We start from the raw sequence: 16,498 nt of genomic DNA on the forward strand, positions 1-16,498 counted from the left end.
ATACTCCCGAGCAAAGCGCCGACGTCACAGAGCTCACAGTTGCGTCCATTCGCATTGGCAGCCGTGAGCACATGACTTCTCGTGCGCTGCCTCACTGGCGGCTGCGAGGACTGTGACGTCAGCGCCACACGCGTTTCGATATTCGCGGTGCCCATTTTCTTCGCTACTATTACCCTCTTCGCGGTGAAACTTTCAATGGAGGTTCACGTCAGCACAAGAGTAGATGCAAAATTTCTGGAAATTTTGAATTGCTCGAAAAAAAAAACAATTCTTTTCGGGTTTTTTCCGAAAAATTGGTAAAAATTGAAATAAACGTGGTTACTGCTGAGTCGAAGCAATGCCGGCCAAAGCACAGCATACAATGAGCTGGAAGCTTTAGTAGTGTTCATCCTCTAGGCATAAATGCAGAGCAGAGCCTCCCGTGAGACTGCTGTCTACTCAGCGATAGGTAATTAGAACAACCCGTCCACTTCGACCAGAACTCCGACATTACGTGAACGCGATGGCGATCGCTTGGAGCGGCCAGAGGAGCTCTAAGTTGGTGGTTGTTGGTGGATTAGAGGCACCTAAGGCACTGTTGGCGGGTTGGAACGCATCAAAGGCACGAAAATTTCCATTTTTGAATTTTGTCGCCCGGAAATTTTGAGCTATTTTTCCGGAGACGATGAAAAAACCGAAAAAGAACTGCTTTTCCCCCAAAATTTCCGGGGTTTTTTTCCCCGGGGCTTCGCATCTGTAGCTGTGACGTCAGCGCCGCATGCGTTTCGGTATTCGCGGTGCCCATTTTCTCAGGTACTGTTTCCCTCTTCACCGTCAAACTTTCAATGCAGGTTCACGTCAGCGCAAGAGACAGTCATTTACGTTTATCCGCGATAACCTGGGATGACCTGTCTCAACCGCTTTAATCAGAACCTGAGGTAACTAGCACGGATCCGAATTTATCCTCGTTCAGCCAGAGAGCCATCTATAAAAGAACCTTGGTAAGAACGCTTCGAAGCAACGCTACAGGTTATCGAGCGTAACATCAACCCGACTCTCGCCTATCGCGATTAAACGGCATTCGTACGCCATGCAATGCGTACTTCCCGTTGGTTCTATGTACCTCTTTGAACCTTTGGGAATTTCTTTACTTATCTTCATGTACTAGAAAAGAGTTTGCACAGAGAAATGTATCAGCCCGTTTTTTTGTGTGTGTGTGTTTTTTTTTCTTTAACTCTCAAGTGAAATTCTTTTCGGTAGCTCTCGTGTTACGCACCTATTTGCTTCGTTTTTTTTTCGTTTTTTTCTTTCCTATATTTCTTATATAGGAGGACAACATAGAATGAAGTTTTGCCTCTTATCGGAAGGATCTATTTGAACGACCCATTTGATTATCAGAAAGAGTACGTTCAGTGACTTTTTTGTATCCTGGAACGTGACTGGCGATAGCTTTCCTCAAAGTCCGGATGCTGCTATGCGTTTGTGTGGATTAAAATGTTCGCGCTGACCACTTTGAAGCGAAAATGTGCTACGCCTTTTAGTATACGGCGCCACGGTTAGTCATGTACAGTGTATGATGAAGCAGAAAGAGTAGTTGGTCCTTTTGAGGACTAGTGCACTGCCAGAACTACCCCTTTGCTGACTAAGTGCACGGAAACTTATGCAACCTTTTAACGGTTATTTTTCGTGGGGAGCATTGCAGACGAAACGTCTAAGATATGCAATTGTTCCCCAATTTACACGTTTTTTTTCTTTTCTTTGTGTGTGTAGGACTGTGGAAATGGTTAGGTGTCATGTGTGCATGAATAAGTTTTCAGTTTTCAGTTATTATTATTATTAATCAGTTTTTCGATTGGTGAGCTCGGTCTTATTTATTTACAGATGCAGGATGACGTGTCGTTTTCTATATGGATCCTCCTTGGTGATCCTGATGGACAATAAAATCCGTCGTGAAATTAATAAATGAAATGCTGGGATATACTCAGGGCGGGACTAGAGTGCTTAAGGTTGCCGTAACTGTGAACGATTATCGCACAATATCCAGATTTCAAATTCCCACGAACGCTGCATTCCATATTGTAATGCTCATGGTGCGCACGCTAATGCAAGACGTACGGATGATAGACATGTTCATGGCGCATATGCTCATGGTAGCCATGTCCGTCATGCAAGTCATATGCCACCGTGGGAGACGTGACATGTCCACCATGCAATTCAAGCTCATTCTAGACATGCTCATGGTAGTCTTGTCCAACATGCAAGACACGCCCATGGTAGCCATAAAAACATCGACTTTAGTTTAATGATGGTGGTTGGGGAGTTTCCCAATCCCAATACTCCCCAGCACTCCAGGCTACTCTCCCAGGGTATACTCCCCAGCAATGGGGAATACCCCATTGCTGGCGGTAACGCGATGATATGGAATAGTGAGTACCTTCACAGTGTGGACCGCGATACTACGGTGACCAAAAAGTGTAGAGGTGCTTTTAGGGCAGGGCGTTGGTGGACTAAATTTGACCAGAGACGAAACAATAGACTTCTCCCTGTTTGCAAATAAACGACGTCATAGTGTTCGACAGCGCCACCAGAGTTGAACTGTGCTCGAAGCTAGGGGGCGAACAAGGTCGCGCCCGAAAGCCACACAGTCTCGAGGGGATTACGATGTCCCTGAAAGGGACACGACCTTCGGTCCTACTTTTCTTTTTAGTAGGAGGTAGCGAACAAGTGTCCACTTGTGGGCCCCAGCCCTCCGCTTCCGTCTTGTTTCGGTTTCAGTCTGTCTGCCAACGTCATGACGACGTTTTTCGGGTAGAGGTTTATTTTAACATTGCGAGAGGGCGAGAGTTCAGACACTGAAAGTGTGGTTCGGGAAGGTACGTATGCAATGGAGAAGGATATGCTGTAGAGCTTCTAGATCATCGCAGTGACGGCATCCGGGAGGGCCAACCTGGTCGCAAGCGCTAATGCCACTGGGCTGTAAAATGTGTCGCATTCAACGAATTCATGCAGCGTCTTGACGAGAGGTGTTTCGTGGCATCCGGAAATCGAGCGTTGGATCAACTCGCGCAAGCATAGGTGGGAGGGAGAATGTCAGTTGTCTATTGGCGGGAAGCCAGTGGTGCCACTAGATGTCCAAGAATGGAGCGACGGTCTCCTGTAAGCAGTGCAATCCTTGAGATGAGAGAGCTGCTTCCGCGGCGCTGTCATCCTGTTCACACCAGAGCCGTCTATAGGGAGAGTTTCGTCATTCTTTGATCTTTCGCCGCCGCGAGGGAGGAGCTTGTTGACACGTCAAACGCGTCGCTTTCCGGCCGAGTAGTTCGCGAAAGTGAACTGAAGCCAAGCTGAGCCAAGTCGAGTTAGGATGGTGCGCTCCAAACCGGATGTTCCGCCATTATGTGACTCCTGTGAATCGGCGCTTCGTAGCCGATTGCTGTAAACGTTCAAAAAGTGGTTTGTGAGCCGTTTTTCCGACCAAAAGTATCGAGTCTATAGAAAAAAAGGGCTCCCTATAAACGGCTCTGGTTCGCCCTGGAGTCACTGAATAGGAGTACAGAGTATCGCATTCCTTTTCCGGGCCGGAGCTGCCGTCCGGTGTCCTCGATTGGTCCGACGTGTCACGTGGTTTCTCCTTCCAAGAACGTGCCGTCCATGTTGAGTTCACACCATCCAAAAGCGGTTTCCTCGGTGCTTAAGATATATACGAGTATGCTGCGCGTAGTTCTCCAGCGGAAAAGGTGGAGATTGGCGTCCCGTTGCTAGGCGACGCAGGCGCGCCGGACCCAATATGGCGGTCTCGCTCGCCGGCGTGGCTCAGTGTCGCTACTCTGCTGCCTATTTAGTGACTCTAGTTCACACGGTATAGCCATGTTCGGTAATCCACGCCCATTATAGACATGTCCTCCAATGATGCCATTAAAAGCCATGACCATGGTAACCCTCCTCGTGGTAGCTAAGTGGCAGCGGTCCCACTATTTACTATCATATCGTGCTCATGACATCATGTTCACAACACGGCTATTTTAATCGAAACTCTCGATGTCAAATATCCTTCACCCCTCAAAGCGTATAAACGAGTCGTTTCTTGCTATAATCGATTAATCCTGAGCATCCGCTTTACAACCCTTCCTTATCTGAAACCCACGAACGGGTGAACTTTTTTTACGACGATTTTATTGTCTCTCTTGTGACGTTTTCGCTCCCGGGATTAAACGTCTCACTCGCCAAAGTTTCGCCCGTTACAACATCCGCGTTCCGCGCGTAAAGTTTTACTGCCTTCTCCAGTTTTTTACTTCTTCCACTGTTTTTACTTACATTTATTCTTGCACGAAGAAAGGCGTAGCCGTCTTTTACACGTGCTTGCTTTACGACATCGGGGTCGCATACCGTTTTCAGGGCTTCAGATTCTCTGAAGTTGTTTTCGTTTTTTTTTTTTTTTTCGTCGACCGGTGCAGGGTTAACCCTTTCGCAGGCCGTTGGCTAATATTTTAACGATGTGGTTTCTCTCTGTTTATTGCATTTTTTTACCGACGTCGAAGGCATTTTGTGTGCTGTCTAATTATGAATGAGCGCACTCGGTGTACCATGCCACAACACCTCTGGTCGCTAGGGAAAGTTGCATAAGATGAATAACAGGGGTCAGGCTGTCCTTGCTTCCTGCAGAAGTTGCTCTAATGTGTTTAGCGGCGTTTAATGCTTTTCAGCACAGGGATTTCATCCCAGGTTCCAGCTTTTATGGGTTAGTTGTTTGTGTGTGCGTTTGTGAAATTAATGGCTCTGAGTATGTTTGTTGGTTGTCACGTGATTTCTGTGCAGCTTTCTTGGTTTTTCTCTCGAATTATAGCGTTCAAATTTACCTTGCTGTAAGGTGATATCTCTCGTGTTGTCAATTTTGTCTTGTATTATGCTCTGATACGCGGAATGTGGGGGTGTGTCTCTAGCGCCTGAGACACGCTCTTTCCAGTGAAGAGCATGCTGCAGAAGGCTTCATATTCTGAGATATCTAATGAGAACTACAGTGAACGAAACTCAAATCTTTTCAAGTTCTTCGACTGATACTCGCTTTTGGTCAGTACATTTGTATGTACTGCTGGGGACACAGTTAGCTAAAATCGCCTGTCAGTACTTCGCCGTCCCATATTACCTCGGTTGCGCTTGAAAATGTTGTGCCAATATTGTATTTGAAGGTGGACTTTGAGAAGAGAGAAACCACGGAGTGTTGATTCTAGACAGGCGAGTCCCCTACAATACATCGGATTGGGAATCACTTTTACGCATTACACTTGCGTGCTCAGTAGACTGAGACAGACATTTGGACAATACATTCGTATGCTGATCACATTGCGACGCACGTCCGGACGCCACAATGACATTTAGTCAGACTGAGACACGCATATGGACAATACATTTACGTGCTCCGCAACACTGAGACTAACCTTTGGACCATACGATCGCATCTTCCTCACATTGATACACAATTTTGAACAATACGTTTTGATGCGCTCGACACATTGAGATGCATACTTGGACAATACACTTGCGTTTTCATAAGCGATCCTTTTCGGTTATATTGGAGGCAGAGTTCAATACCTTCTCGGCGCATCAACTGTGCCAGACCATCTAATCACTAACCAATCCTGCAGTTGGCAATACAAGGTCTATTTCCATTCACTGAAGCCAGTAACGAAGGACAAGGCGGTGATGAAACATGGTAAAGAAACGTCAGTACGACCAGCGTGAACAAAGAAAACAAGAAACGTCAAGAGAGAGAGAGAGAGAGAAAGACGCCACAACATAACGGCCAGCGAAGCGCTCTCGGGCTGTCGAAAACACGGAAGGCGTTTGTGTGCAACAAACGGAACTAACGGTAATGTAGAGAACATCGAAGTCGGCATCTTTATCGCGGGAAAGTTGACGTTTTGAACGCAGCGACATGTTCGTTCTGTTTTCCTAACCTCCCCTCAGGCCCATCAACGCGAGAACTCCCCGTCCGTTACAGATAAAGTTTCCGAAAGAAGCGGCGAGACGGGGACAAGAAAGTCACTCAGGAACTTCACAGACCAGAGGGCGTTGGCTTGGAAAATATGTTGATGATCGATCTATTCCTTACCCCACCCAAAAAGCTGAGCTTCCGCAGTGTTCCGAGCACTATTAGCTATCGTGTTCGTCGACGTTGTGTCCTTTCGAAGCGGAAGGAGGACTTCGGCTTCGCGTGGGAGACACGGCTTTGCGTTACTATCAGCTCTGTTTTTTTTTCTCCCTCAAGTTTTTGGTTTTCAGAGTTCTACCGGAAATTCGGGGGTTGCGTGTGCTTTTGTTTCTTACTTATTTGAAAAAAATATAAAAAAAGAAAAGAAAGAAAAAGATGAAAAGGAAAGCGATTCACCAGTCCGGTGAAAGTGGACTGAAGTAACGGCGATATTATTAGGCTGTAGATAGTTGGACAGCTCAATTGTTGTGCTAACTTCAACTTCATTCTCATATCTCACATGTCATGTTTCGCGTATAATGGGGTAGTGTACTGCTCTCCAGAGGTGAATCATGCCGTAGTCACTATTTATTTGTTGTTGTTGTTGTAGATATTTCGAACCGTTCGGTATTTTGCCGGCTCCCACCCTGGGGCCTCTTCTTAAGTTTAGCTAAAAGAAGTCTCATTTGGCCAGATTGCTTTATTTTATTACAGTGCTATTCTTCAATAGTGAGACACTTCCACAAGATTAATCAGGCGCTTGTTTCGTTATGGGATTTGGTAGAGGAGATGTTGGCCAAGGTTAGCTGGCTTGCTACTCCTGCTGCTCCTGCTTGCCACTCCTGCGGCGCATGGACAACCATTCAAGGTGCGTTACGCTATTTGCTTGAGACCCCTTCGCTCAATTTCGTGCGACTATTTTTCCTTTGCTTTGTTGCTTCATACAAAACAGACACCTGATGTTACTAGTATTTGAACTTGTATCCGGCCCCTCCTTGCGGTCGTGTTTTTAAACTAATTACACATATGTCTCTTCCAGAACAGCATGCACCATAGCAAGCTGTGAAGGGGTGAGCTTAAAGCTCTCCTGAAGACATCCTGAATGTTCATAATATTTTATGACTTGTAGCAAATCGATATTCTGACTATACTGCATCAAAATTTCTGATTTAGAAAGATTCAACATCAGATTGACTGATCATGACTTGACAACAAAAACTGGAGTCCTCTATACACCGTTCATTTCATCCCAATCTTTATTTTGTCGCGTGCATGTAAGCTTTCATAATGGCGTACATGCATAGAAATATAGAAAACAAACCCGAAATATCATGGTTACTTGATGAATGACCGAAAACTGTTAATAATCAAGTAAAAAAGTATTTACATTTGCATAATGTTTAACGTATGGAAGCACAAGCTGTGTCAATGTACATAAACAGTAACGAAAGTTGGCCCGCAATCAGTCCCGCAGAACTACGGACTGTCGCAACCGGAAACATATATTAAACTGATACAACTATGTTTGGCATCGTTCGACAATTGTCCAGCAATCGTCGGGCAATCGTCCGACAATCGTCCAACGATCGTCCAACGATCGTCCGACAATCGTCCGAAAAGCGCTTAGATATCAGATAACCGAGCTTTAGAGATTAGAACTGTTTCCGCAGCTGCAGAGGCTCCGGCGGCGTGACGTCACTCCCTAAGTGGAGGAGTGAAAGGGTGGCACTGAGAGGAGGAAAAGCGCCGTCCAGTCCAGACTGCCCGTAACTCCCTGAGACGTACGCACGGTCGCGGCATTCCTTTTCTCAGTGTCGCGCACTTTATTGGTTCTTATGGGGGGGGGGGGGACGTTTTATCATTGTTCCAGAGAGGGAGCTCCGGAAAATTCTCAACATCCGGCTTCTGCTGTTGTCATGTATTCCATCGAATATCAGTCAGACTACACCGCTCTTTCGCGTGGGGTGGCCCGCGAGAAATCAAATGACACTATAGTCTCGAAAGAGACTGGAACCGATACCACCGCCCCTTTAATAAGCAAACGTTTTGCAACCGATGCGGTCATAGATATGGCATGTGGACACACACACACACACACACACACACACACACACACACACACACACACACACACACACACACACACACACACACACACACACACACAAATGTTCCTCTTTTCGAACACAAGTTTGCTCCTTTGTGCCTGTATTAAACGTTTAATACGTTTAATACGTTTAATAGACCATAATAATGATAATACACGACCAGTATGTGTGCTGTAAAATGTCCCAACAAAACGCTTTTGCGCACGTTTAAGTTTTTTTTTATTTATTGTTCATCCCCAGAAATGGAATTCCAAGACACAGAAGCACACCCACGCTCAGCGAAATTAAGTAAAATCCTCAGATATGGATGCTTTAAATCTGCGGTAACACGACAAACGCTGTCGTGTATTGGATACCTGCGTCTACAATGTAATTCATATGTCGACGGAATTTTAGCGAACAGCTCATGTAAACTCCCAAGTAGCGGGTAATTAAGTGAACTTTTACAATTCCATTTAGTTTAGTATAAATACTGCCATCCAGCAATAGCAGGCAATCTGTCCTCCGTGTGCAAGTCGTTTGTACAGTTTTCTTCAGGTTGACTCGTATCGTGTTCGTGTTACACCATCCCATCAGTATGCGCTTACAGATGCCTATCATCTCGGAGAACGACACGATCAAAATCTCGTGCGCCTGACAAAGAACGAAGACAATCAACGAAATAAATTCAAAAGAATGGGTATCGGAGGAGCGATGTCTTACTTAGACATGTCAAGAGCGCCTTTGACGCGGAGCTCTGTTTCCAAGATAAGTAGCTTAAATGTAAATTATAAGGTATTGTTACGTGCCTTGCGTGCGTGTGCTTCAGGGCTGTATACGCATTCCACCGAAGTCTCTCTCCGTGGAGGGCCAGGTGTTGCGCGCTATTTATTTTTACTGATCTGTACTAACCAATAAGAAAGCTATATGGATACACTATGATTACACATTGATACACTTCACGAGTTCTTCTATCCTTATCAGCATGACAAAGGAGCAGCTGTGAAACGGACTTCAGATTTTCCTTTTCGAAGTACAGTGCCGTGCCATTTCAGTCTTAGCCCGCAAAAAAAATACTTCCTAAAAATTTGTACCTAAACCGGTACACGCTAGAGTAACGTTCAAGCGATGTCGCGGGCGTTCTAGCCCAGAGGACACGCGCGCTCGCGCGCGCGTGCGTGTGTATGTGTCTTTAGGTTCCAAACCCAATTTGTCACGGTAGTTCGCAAGGAAGCTCGCAAGGGGCAGAAGCTTGTGAGCGAAAGAGTCTCTCTATGTCGTTTGCGCTGTTCAACGTCACGGGTGATTGCTCGTTTATGAGAGAGGGGGCGCTTCGCGCATCGTTGGACTTGGCTTGGCTTTTTAGCGAAAACTTGACTGCATTCTAGAGGGGTTGGAGAGGATTTTTCTTTTGTTATTATTTAAAGCGCGTCGCTTGTTCCGGGCTGACCTGCTGAACGCAAAACGTCAGGATGGGTGCTAAGCCATTTTGTGTTGTTTCTGCGGACCTTTTTATTGTTAAGGAAGTGGCTGCAAGGTCAGTCGTCCTCATGCTCTGCAAGGAGGAAGTTTTTGCTATAAAAATCGTTCCCGGTGTGAATGAGCGGCTCGTTTTCTATGAGGAACACGCTTTTTTGAACAATGTTTCGAACATCACGCCTGAATTCATTTCTAGTTCCGGTCTAAAAAAAATGCAACAGGCGAGAACGCCTTTTGTGAAGTTGCGGTCTGACGTCGAGTGGCAGTTTGGCTGCGGACCGTATACGATCATGCACCGAATCTGGCTGTATGACTTCGAACGTTGTGTAGCAGGCCGAAAAAACGTACGGGATTATTCGTCGTCGGAACAAGATGTCCAACCCGTTTTCGAAGCGAGCGCGAGCGCTGAGTCACGGAACCTATGTGTCCCACCGTCCTCGCGATGTTCGTCACGCCCGTTCAGCAACTAGGGGCCGCTACGCTATCCCCCCCCCCCCGCCGAGGGGTGTTCGCGCCCCGCGAAAGGTATCACAAAGGAATTCATATCGGTGAGGCTGTCCACACTCTAAGAAGAAGAAGAAGAAAAAAAAAGGAGTAAAACGGGGAGTAATTGGAGCTTCTAGTCCCCTAAACTGCAGTTACTCCTCATTTTAGTCACCTAACCCCGACATCTACTCTCCAGAACTGCAAATTGTCACTGAACTTTCCAAATGGTCTTCCGAATGCAATAGTCTATACGTAAATCTGCGCTCTTCGTGAATTTGATGGCATAAGGCTCATAACTTAGCCAACTTAGCAATTTCCCACCCACACAGAGCAAGAAACAGTTAGCGCTTCTTTCTTTCGGAAATTGTGCCCTATGTATGCCGCAAGATTTTATATCACTCGATATATCACGGTTGACGGTTTGATTCAAAGTATTTTCATGCATGCACACGAATTATGTACCTGGGACTCTTAGAACAGAGCGTGAAATGCAGTCTCCACTCTGTCACATTCATTTACTCCCACGCATTTACTCCCGAAAGGGACTATTTTTTGTGGCAACGCAATTAGTCCCCAAAAGGAGTAAAATTACTCCTGTTTTTTGTTAGAGTGCGTGGTGTCGGACTGACGGTCAGACGGATCGTCGGGTACTGCGCCGGTGCGATCTGGGGAAACGTCTGTTGAATCAGGAGAGAGTGAAGCATTTCTGGAGGGATCCAGGTTCTGATCCGACGCGGTAGGTGGAGTGTCGAGTTTGAATCTGAAGAGGTACAGGGCTTGAAGGGACCGTGTAATTGTCCTCTTGAGGTAATGTAGACTGTGTGTCGGAGTCAGCGGGAAAGTCGAGGAACAGGTCCGAATTGATATCTGGGACGAGGACCCGTTGGTCGTGAACACTAACTACCTCCATAGCCAAAATAGTCTTGGGCCTCCACAGGGGCATCCTGTACCGTCACCCCTGTATCACCCCAAGTGAGGATCTCGCAGGGCGTTCGTGGATAATACCATAATGGCATGGGACGATAATGACATTTGTTCTGCTGCCCGTGTGACACATTGTATTACACTAAAATAGCTAATGAATTCACCGCAATTCCACAGCTGATTTTTTTAAAAAAACATTTTCTTTGCACAGACATATTCGGAAACGATAAAACTGTTTTTACCCGGCTCCAGGTTTTATCGTAGCCGTGTACCAACTGGCCCATTCTGCACTTTTAATCAATATTCGAGTTGAATGGTGATTGATTGATAGATTATTTAAAAGAAAACCAGGGAGAAATTGAACTTGTCTCCTGACTAGTTGCTACTCCCAAAACAAAACAACAATCTACAAACAACCAAAAACAAACAAAGTACATTCCCCATCCCCAACAATTAGTGTGTTAGTACACTAGGTGCAAGTGAATAAATATCACTAGTGAATCACTATCACTAGTGAATAACTAGTGAATAGTTGAATGGAATTGAATTGAATCCATTCACAGTTTGTCAATGTTCCCTCGTATAATATCCGTTCGACTCCTGCGCGTCTGAAAAACAATACTACTCAGACAGTCGCTGTCAATGAAAATCCGACGTCTCATATTTTTCACGATTTTCTTTCCTATAACGCCGCCCGTCCTTGAGCTGTCGATGCCCGAATGATCGACGACGCTCTTCGGCTGAAGACAAAGCATATGGGCTCACACAGACATGCATGGGTGTGCAACTGGCGTGAAAGTGGCATCTAAGACAGTGTGCGGGTATCAAGAAATGAAGAAAGCCCGCCGTCGTGGGATGTCCGTGTGATGTCATCGAACGCCCATGCCTGAACGGCGGCCAAGGGCGGGGGCTGCTGTCGCTGCGTGGCTTCCGCAAGGGAAGGGTTGGCTGCCCTTTGAAAGGGAGAGGTTAACCACGCGTGTGGTTGTCTTATAGAGTCGAGGGTGTGATGATCTCTGAAAGGACAGCCGTCCTTCAGGAACGCAAGCACTGATGGAAAGGGTGCATCGTAATTGGACTGAACGCGATGTGGAAAGTACAAAGAAGACGTTGTGCAATAAGCCAAGAAAGAATCTAGACCTCACGTGCACCACCGCAATTAAAAGTGATATGCAGCTGGTGTGTAGCCTGGTGAAAATATTGTTCCAAGAGGGGAGTGTCCAGTGTAAAATGCAGACTTCGGATTCTGGAATGTTCCGAAGGTGGTCTTCCCCCCCCCCCCCCCCACCACCACCACCACCACCACCACTTGCAGCAATGGTGCACCAAGATCGTTTTTGTGTGTGTGGCAATAACGCGGCCAGAAAGGAAATATTTCTTTCTTTAATTACTTTCAAGTCTCAAGAAATTACAGAAGGGAGTGGTAACAGAAAAAAAAAGATATATATATATATATATATATATATATAATGCAGGAAAAAAAGCCATTAAAAAACAAATAAATGATACTAGACGTGTTTGAAATTCAAACTTACAGGTTAATATGGCTTCTATGGCTGCACGCAGAGAAACAGATACTCATGGAACGATGCGGCAGCACCAGAGGACACGTGTTTCGCCGTGTTTGCGGCTCATCGGCCCAGGGCCGATCCATCGTATCCATCGCCGGCATCGTTCCATGACTATCTATCTATCTATCTATATATATATATATATATATATATATATATATATGAAGCATACGCTCTGGAAACGTCGCCCACCTACGCATTGCTGATGAAGGCCCAATAAGGCCGAAACAGCTGTCCAATGCTGGTGTGGCTACGTTTGGAACTTATAAACACACACACATATATATATATATATATATATATATATATATATATATATATACATAGTTAAATACGATAATACATTGAAGAAGTCTGCAGAAGTAGAAGCATAATGCCGAATTTTCTTGCGTTCCGGGCAGCAATAAGAGCAGCAGGAAGATGGTTCCAGCCGTGTGCGGTTTTCGGAACAAAGGAGTTGCCGAAACTGTTGGTGCAAAAAGGAATTAGTACCTTCTCGGGGTGGTCCAACTACCAAGCTATGTAGTAAGGAGGGGAAAAGAGTGCTTGTCTAGGAAGAATGTTATTATAATAAAACTTGCGAAATAATTGCAAATGATAAATTTGTCTACGTTCGGATAGAAGCAAAAGTGGAGGTCTTTGTTTAAGGAGTGTAGTCACAGAAAATGAAACTAACGAGAAAATGAAACGAACGTAATTTGTCAGTTCCATAAAAACCTTCACCATTCAAAGGGCAAACAAGTTTGACAGCGTGGAAGAAATGGCCAAGGAGATTAAAGTAACTCGAATCATAAAAATTGGGCTTCAAAAATAATGACACCATTAACGTTTACAGCTCGAATTTTTATATCAGCATTTCCTCGAAGTTTGGTCTCCCCGATTTTCTGCCAGTATTCGATCAAACTTCTCGCACCCGAGGCTGTATACACCCGATCCATTCTGTCAGGTATACAAACGACTGTCTTCAGTCGGGCAAGTGTCGACATCGAAAAGGAAGGAGGGACGCCTAGCACTCTCCCTTCCCCCTCCTTTCTCCAACAGGGCACTCCGAGCGCTCCTCAGGTAGAGCCCAACTTCAAACCAGTCCTCCGCGATCTCACAGCGCGTGCGGACGACGGCTCTCGCATCTTCGTGGCCCCCCTCATCTTTCTCCGCATCATCCAGGATCTTTGACTGCGCCCGTCGGAGCCCAATTACCCCGGTCGACCGCGCAATGCCGCGAAGGGTCCGCCCAGCGTCCAGGACTGGTCTTGACGACGGTCGCGCGGGACTGCTGGCCCCGTGACGCCGACTGCGGCGTTTCGACGGCGGTTTCGCAGCTGAAGTGACTGGTGAAGGTATACAGTGTGGTGGAAACTGGTGAAGACGTTGGAAAGTAGCGGTGTGGGGTGAGGCTAAAGGAGGAGATCGCGCACCAGTGCGTGGCTTGCCCGGAGTTAATTGATTTGACAGTGTGGTAGTGCGGATTTCGAGGAAAGTTTGAGGAAGACGGTTTTTTGTGTGAAGTACTGAAGTTCGCCTAGAGTTCTTTTTCGAGGATTTGAGACTGTCTTTTTGAGGGTAAGTGAAACATTTCTGTACTGGTCCTTTAGTCTTTTAATGCATCGCGCTAGTTTTGTGATCTGTCATAGTTCTTCGACACTTTCAACAAGGATGTGTCGAGTTTTTAAAATTCTAGTTTGGCTATTATGAATTATTTTGTGGCGTGAATTCTACGTTTTGTTGGTTGCAGCTGTCACGTAGAAAAAGAAAAAAAAAGACAGAAAAACAAATGAACGCGGGTGATGCTGAAAAAGTTTGACGCGATGCAATGAGGTTTGTCGCTTTGCTATAGACAACCGGCTTTAGTGGATCAGTTGTGAACACGACCGGTCACTGGTTCCAAGGTTGCGGGTATAAGTGGTACAGTGTAATTTGACATGACATCTTTACGCGAGGGATGCTGAGTACGGAACGGAGTACGGAGTAGTGAAATTTCAGCTCTCATATGGGATAAATTGGATCATTACCATAGATATCATTACGTAAAATCCACAATTATTATTTCCCTTCACAGTCTTTGTCCGCGATAGCCACTAGGTATCTGCTTAATGCCTAAACGAACGTACGTAGGTTTGAATCCAAGCAGCACAACATCTTGACCCAATATTGGACCAATATTGGCAATGCCTGCCCGATATTGGCCCAAGATCGGAGCTATATTGGGCCAGTATTGTGCCAATGTTGGGCCAAGATGTTGTGCTGCTTGAGAAGTTACGTGTGAACGCTAGCAAGTTCAGTCCAGTGAACCACCCTCGGTGGATCAGTTGGCAGCGTGTTCGTCTATACTGAATGGACTGGATGGAAGGGTTCGACCCCGGCTGAGGTCGCCAGCAACCGCCTTCCGCGAGGGACGTTAAATACGGTGTGCCTTGCGCCGATATTTCGAAGCACGTTAGGGAACCCTCAGGTGCGCGAAATTAATTCACAGACTGACCACTATGGCGGCGCTCATGTTCATGGTTGTCTTGCGACGCAAAGACAGGCATTATCAGTCCGAAATTCTCAGCAATTCTGTGCGTAATTCTGCCGAAACTCAGAAATTCTTGCCGTAAAGTCGCTTATCGAAACGTTTTGCAACGTTGCATTGTGAATGTGATGTTTATTACAACGCATATGGTGATGGTGATGTGAGAAAAAAAAAAAAAAAGGGGGAGGGGGTGAGTCGTGACGAAGTCGAACTGGCTACCCCAGGCCGCTTACACACAGAAAATACAAACCGATGAACGATTTAAAGTGATGGAGTTCAACACGCAGTTCGAAAGTTTCAACCAAGCGTGTGTGTGCAAAATGTCGGAATCGCTAGGGGCACACACTCAGCAAGTCATAGAACGTCCGTTAGCCCTGCTGTGCATAGAAAATCTTCAACGCGTATCCTCAATGTCATCACACCCGTTGCATAACAACAGTGAAAACACCGCGCAACATTCGTCTTTGAGAGGCAACAAAACAAAAGCACAATCGTCTCTCTCTCTCTCTTTCCAGTACAGAGACTAACCCGCTAGCGAAACAACCCCCTTCACCCCCCCCCCCCCACACTCTTCCGAATGCCGGAACCTTTTCGTCACAGTGTATTCCTCTCTGTAATCCATTCTCAGCGCTTCTGCGTGTTTTCTTTTATTCGACTTATAGCGCATACTGCATCGCCACACGCGGCCGGAGACGGAACTACATTACCATCGGCGACCTAGACCGAACGCCGCAGTACCTTTTTTTTCTTATGTACACCACGCTGACCCCGGTGCTTGGTCAAGCGTTAACTTTCATACCTGCTCAAGCAGGAGCCCTTGAAATAGATGGCGCCTGGAAAAGAAGAATGCCCGCTATGGGTTTCCATCAACGCCATTTCCTCTCGGCCGTTGCATTCGCAACAAGAGCATTTCGCGAAAGAAACCTCGTACAACAGACTATAAAAAGCAGGCAGGCGCAAGAAACAGGCGTATATCTTTGTTCTCTTTTTTTCGTTTACGGCCTTCGCGTTTAGCGTTACGCACGCACGTACGTACGGTTCGTTGAGTTTTAGCGTAGCCAGCGTATTAGGCGTTATACAGCTTGTTGTTTGGCAGCTTCGTATTGCTTGTTACGGTTTTGAAGGGAAAGGTCACTTTGTTCCTTTATTTTTGCTTCGATATACCGCTGGAATTGGCGGAATTTTCGTAGCGGCTCTGATATCACTGAGGTCAGATCGGGTTTCGATGCCGAAGCCTGTTTAGTACGTGATGCGTACCACCCGGAAATGTGACTTTGATGCAGAAGCTCGACTTTTACGAGGTATCACTTGTCAGAGTGGAGCTAAAATCAGGGACGATAGAGAGCGAATTGATAAGAGAGTACGCGAGGATGGCATATTATACGGAGTAAGTACAGAGTAGGGTAGAGACGTTTCGAAGACGTGGATTGGATGTTGATCTCCAGATAGCTTGGTTAATAGTCGCTTACGCAAATAACGTGACTGAAATTAATTG

General features: G+C 46.0%; 1 protein-coding gene across 3 annotated transcripts in view; it reads left to right on the plus strand.

Annotated features, from left to right (window-relative positions):
• LOC135391892 (uncharacterized) overlaps positions 1-16,498 on the plus strand; it is a 149,929-nt gene that overhangs the window by 29,595 nt on the left and 103,836 nt on the right. The window contains exon 1 of one of the 3 annotated variants that reach the window (XM_064622420.1): positions 13,603-14,054. The exons of the other annotated variants lie outside the window; for them this stretch is intronic. The gene's annotated coding sequence lies outside the window, so the exon portion shown is untranslated. Of the gene's footprint in view, positions 1-13,602; positions 14,055-16,498 lie in introns of those variants that run through there. 3 annotated transcript variants of the gene reach the window in all.

Source organism: Ornithodoros turicata, chromosome 4 (genome assembly GCF_037126465.1).
Source record: "Ornithodoros turicata isolate Travis chromosome 4, ASM3712646v1, whole genome shotgun sequence".
NCBI classification, from domain to species: Eukaryota; Metazoa; Arthropoda; class Arachnida; order Ixodida; family Argasidae; genus Ornithodoros; species Ornithodoros turicata.